Genomic DNA, 5,153 nt, shown 5'->3' on the forward strand with positions numbered 1-5,153 from the left:
ATTCTAATTTTTAAAAAATTATTACTATTTTTTCATCAGAGCCATTGCACTGGAAAATACTTTTTTATTTTCATGAGAGTCTACCATTGAGTAGAATATCAGAATTTACCATTCTGATATTAATGAAACATCTCTATAAAGGGTTGAAGTGTCTTCTGGCAACAATTGCTAAGGAACAGAATTGTCAATTTATTAATGAAATATGACATGTGTTGAATAAGATAAGCTGGGTCAAGCATTTGAGGATGCTTTTGAGGTTCTGAGGCAACATTCAACTGGAGATCTTCAGTACTAGCCAGATTACAAAAATTACCTGGCTTTAATCAACCATTGTCCTCATGTCAAAGGAAATTCCAGTTGCTATGGAGTGTTGCCTACAGAGGAGACTGTCTATAATTGGAGAACGGTAATTAACAGTGCTGCGGACTTCTGTTTTGAAGGAAATATTCATCAATCTCTGCAGAACATAACTGAAAACCAGCTGGTACAACCCACTATTCTCCAGCAAAAGGGGGGAAAAGGCAGGAAGAAGCTCCGACTGTTTGAATACCTTCACGGATCCCCGTGTAATCCTGAGATGGCATCTTGTATTCAGTGGGTAGATAAAACCAAAGGCATCTTTCGGTTTGTATCAAAAAACAAAGAAAAACTTGCCGAGCTTTGGGGGAAAAGAAAAGGCAACAGGAAGACCACGACTTACCAGAAAATGGCCAGGGCACTGAGAAATTACGGAAGAAGACAGGAAATTACCAAAATCCAGAGGAAGCTGACTTACCAGTTCAGTGAGGCCATTCTCCGAAGACTCTCTCCATCCTATTTCCTGGGGAAAGAGATCTTCTACTCACAATGTGTTCAACCTGATCAAGAATGTCTCAGTTTAAATAACTGGAATGCAAATTATAGTTATACATATGCCAATTACCATGAGCTAAATCACCATGATTGCTAAATATACTCTCATATTTCATGGTTTACTGGCATCGGAAATCCCTACAAGTTTTAAAGGTTTCTCCCTCTCTCTCTTTTATACCTCCTCTGAAGAAATTCAGGATTTTTCACTTAAAGCTAATACTAAAGAAAAAAAATTAAATTTATTGTTGCTTTTATCAAGGAGCATGTAATCTATACTAACTTGTTGGGAAATTCTGCAAATGAACAACATTTTTATAATACTCTGTGAAGATTCAATGAACAACTTTATTGTTTCAAATGATCAAGTCCATTTGAAAGTATAGACTAAATGTCCTTGCTCTGTTCTTACTATTCTCTCTCTTTTAAAAATTTTATTTTATTTTATTATTTTTTAAAGAGGTCTCAGCCAAGATAATTTTTTATTTTTATGGATTTAGGAGTACAAGTGCAGTTTTGTTGCTTTGATATATTGCATAGAGGTGAAGTATATTGCGTAGCATCCTCATCACCAGAATAGTGAACATTGTACCCAATAGGTAGGATTTCATCCCTCATACCCCTGCCATCCTCCCACCTTTTGGAGACTCCAGTGTCTATCACTCCGTTCTATATGTCCATTGCTAAGCTCCCAAATATATCCACTTTATTTTATTTAAAAATTGTTTTCTTTTTTGCATACTTCAATGGATGCAAAGTCTTTTTCTTTTATCTTTTCATAGATGATGACTTCGTTTGTTTGTTTGTTTGTTTGTTTTTGACTCCTAACTCCCAAGCACAACACTGACAGTGACCTATATTTTTAATTTTTTTAAGAGGCAAAGCCTACCTCTGAAGCTCTTTTTTTTTCTTTTCCCACTTCAATAAGCTGGTCTAAATTCTTGCTATTCTCGATGCAACCACCTTCTTCTAGATTAACAGTGCCAGTACAGATGATTTGATTTATATATTGATTTCCGCATTTTCTTGTCATGTACTCAGGTGAGAAAATTCACATTTTTATACGATGGCTTTACAAACAAATTTTGTAAATGACTGCATATGCTAAAGCCTTTGTGCCAAAATGAGTTCATGGCTTTAAAAACATCACTGGAAATGTCTATTCAGGTTCCTGACACATGTTTTTCTTTCCTTCTCTTTTGATCTTACCCATTTTTACAACTTAAAGCTTTTTTTTTTTTTTTTTTTTTTTGAGACAGGGTCTCACTCTGTCACCCATTCTCAAGTGCAGTGACACACATGGCTGAAGCCCAGTTAATGTTTTGGGTTTTTTTTTTTTAACTGTTTTGCCATGTTGCCCAGGCTGGTCTCTAACTCCTGGGTTCAGGCGACCTGCCCACCTTGACCTTCAAAAGTGCTGGGATTACAGGTGTGAGCCGCCGAACTGGCCCCAAAACTTTTTTAATGTTTATATTTTACCACTATACTAAGGAGGAGTTACCCATTTTTTAAATTGCCTTTTTTCTTCCTTCTTATTAGGGAGGGGTAAGGAAAAAGACTTGGTCAGCAGAAAGCAGGTCTTAATTGCTTTTTCGTTTGTTTGTTTTATGGCTATTGAGTTGTTTGAGTTTCTTATATGTATTGGATATTAACCCCTTGTCAGATGTCTGGCTTGCAAATATTTTCTCCCATTCCGTAGGTTGTCTCTTTACTCTGGTGATTGTTTCCTTTGCTGTGCAGAAGCTTTTTAGTTTGTTTGTTTTAGCTACACATCATGAACTAAGAAGCTTTTCAGTTTGATGTAATAGCATTTGTCTATATTTAATTTTGTTGTCTGTGTTTTTGGGATCAAATCCAAAATATCATTACCCACACACAATGTCTTGTATGTTTCCCCTATGTTTTCTTTCTTTTATTTCTTTCTCTCTTTCTTTCTCTTTCTTTCTTTCTCTCTTTCTCTCTCTCTCTCTCTCTCTCTTTCTTTCTTTTACTTGTTGACAATTTTCCTGAGCACACTAATGCAGGAATGTTTAAGTTTTTAATCCATTTTGAATTGACTTTGGTATATAGTGTTGAAATAAGGCTCCAGTTTTATTTTTCTGTTTGCCAAAATTCAGTTGTGATCTGAAGAGATATAGCAACAAGGATGATAAACGAATATCAAATAAGCATATGAAAAGATGTTCAAGATCACATGTCATAGAGAATTGCAAATTAAAACAACAATAAGATACCGGTACATACCTCTTAGAATGGTTAAAGTTTAAAGTGCTGACAACAGGAAATCATGGTGAGAATGTGGAGCAAGAAGACCTCTCATTCATTGCTGGTGGAAATGCAAAATAATACAGCTGCTTTTGAAGACAGTTTGAACACAATTTGTCTATAAATGTTTATAAAAGCTTAATTCATAATTGCCCAAACTTGGAAGTAGCCAAGATGCCACACGGTGCCTATACATTTGGCCAAACATTATCCCTGGTATGTCTGTGAGGGTACTTCTGAATGAGATTAACATATGAATAGGTAAACTGAGTAAAAGAGATAAGCCTCCCTGATGTGAGTGGGCTTTATTCAATCAACTGAAAACCTGACTATAATAAAAAGCTGAGTAAGAGGAAACTCCTCCTTGCTGACTGGCTAAGCTGGGAGTGTTGGTCTTTTCAAACTAAAACATTGGCTCTTTTGGGGTATTGAGCCTCTGTGCTTTTGGGCTGAAGATTATGCCTTTGGCTTTCCTGGTTCTCAGGCCTTTGGACTCAGACTAGATATACACACAGGCTCTACTGGATCTCCAACTTTCTTACAAGATCTTGGGACTTCTCACCCTTCATAACATAATCATCGTGTGAGCCACTTTCTTATAATATCTCCTTCTCTTTCTGCCTCCATCCCTCCCTCTCTGTCTTTAAACACACACACACACACACACACACACACACACACACACACACACAAATATATGCATCCTATTTTTTCTGTTTCTCTGGAGAAGCCTGATTAATATACCACAGAATAACCTACACATGAATATTTATAGTAGCTTTATTCATAATTTCCAAAACTTGGAATTAACTATGACATTTTTCAATAGGTGAATATATAAACAGTGGTACATGCAGACAATAAATATTATTCAGTGATAAAAAAAGAAATGAGCTATGAAGCTATGAAATTTTATGGAGGAGACTTAAATGTATATCGCTATGTGAAAGAGTCAATTTGAAAAGGCCACATACTGTATAACTAAATGAGATGATGTAAAAGACAAAACTATGGAAACAGTAAAAAGATCAGTAGTTGCAGGGGTTCACAAGGTTGGAGAGAGGGATGAATAGGTCCAGGGATTTTTAGTGCAGTGACATTATTATATATAAAACTGTAGTGGTAGATGTATGTTATTATACATTTGTCAAAAACCTCACAATATACAACATAGAGTGAGACCCAGTGTAAATTATAGATTTTCATCAATAATATATCAATATTGGTTCATTAATTATATAAATATTTCATACTAATGCAGTATGTTAATAATAGGAGAAACTAGGGGAGGTGGGAAGGAGGAACATGGGAACTCCTTGTGCTTTCCACACAAGATTTTCATAAAACTGGCTACACAGGCACAAGTATGTGTAGAATTCAAGAGATGAATATTAATACACAAATACAATTAAAAAGATGGAAAAGGACATATCATACAAACAATAATCATAAGGGAATTACAGTGGCTATATTTGTATTAGACAAAGTAGACTTCGAAACATAGAATATTACCAGAGATGAAGATGGGTGTTTCAAAGTGCTTAGAGGATTAAATAATCAAGAAAGCATGATAATCCTAAATGTGTATACAACCAATTAAAGAGCTAAAAATATATAAACAAGACTTAAACAATATTATTAATAATTTTTAATTGACATTTTAGGGCACACCAAAATGGACATATTACATTTTTAATTTCTACACTGGTATAGATTTAATTTTTCTAGGCATAACCTACAAGAATAAGCCTTGGGTTTTTTTTTTAAATGAATTTCACTTTATCAATTCATGCTTAGCTTCATTTACCACTTTGTGTGTAGGGAGATATATAACATATAACCATCCTTAAGAACATAGAAAAACATTCTCTAATAACAACAGTAACAGACCAATAAACAATAGCAGCAACACTGATCTGTGCAATAAAAACGTATTTATGTACAAGTTTACCAACATTTCCATTTGGCTTCTTTTTGATTATTATCTTGAACAATTTTAACTATGAAAATGGGTGCAATGTCTACTTACCCAATTTTTT

The 5,153-nt window shown here is 34.7% G+C and overlaps 1 pseudogene; it reads left to right on the forward strand.

Annotated features, from left to right (window-relative positions):
* Positions 1–202: 202 nt before the first annotated feature.
* On the forward strand, positions 203–949 carry LOC102126645 (transcription factor Spi-C pseudogene; annotated as a pseudogene).
* The last annotated feature ends 4,204 nt before the right edge of the window (positions 950–5,153 follow it).

The sequence above is a fragment of the Macaca fascicularis genome, chromosome X (genome assembly GCF_037993035.2).
Source record: "Macaca fascicularis isolate 582-1 chromosome X, T2T-MFA8v1.1".
Classification (NCBI taxonomy): domain Eukaryota; kingdom Metazoa; phylum Chordata; class Mammalia; order Primates; family Cercopithecidae; genus Macaca; species Macaca fascicularis.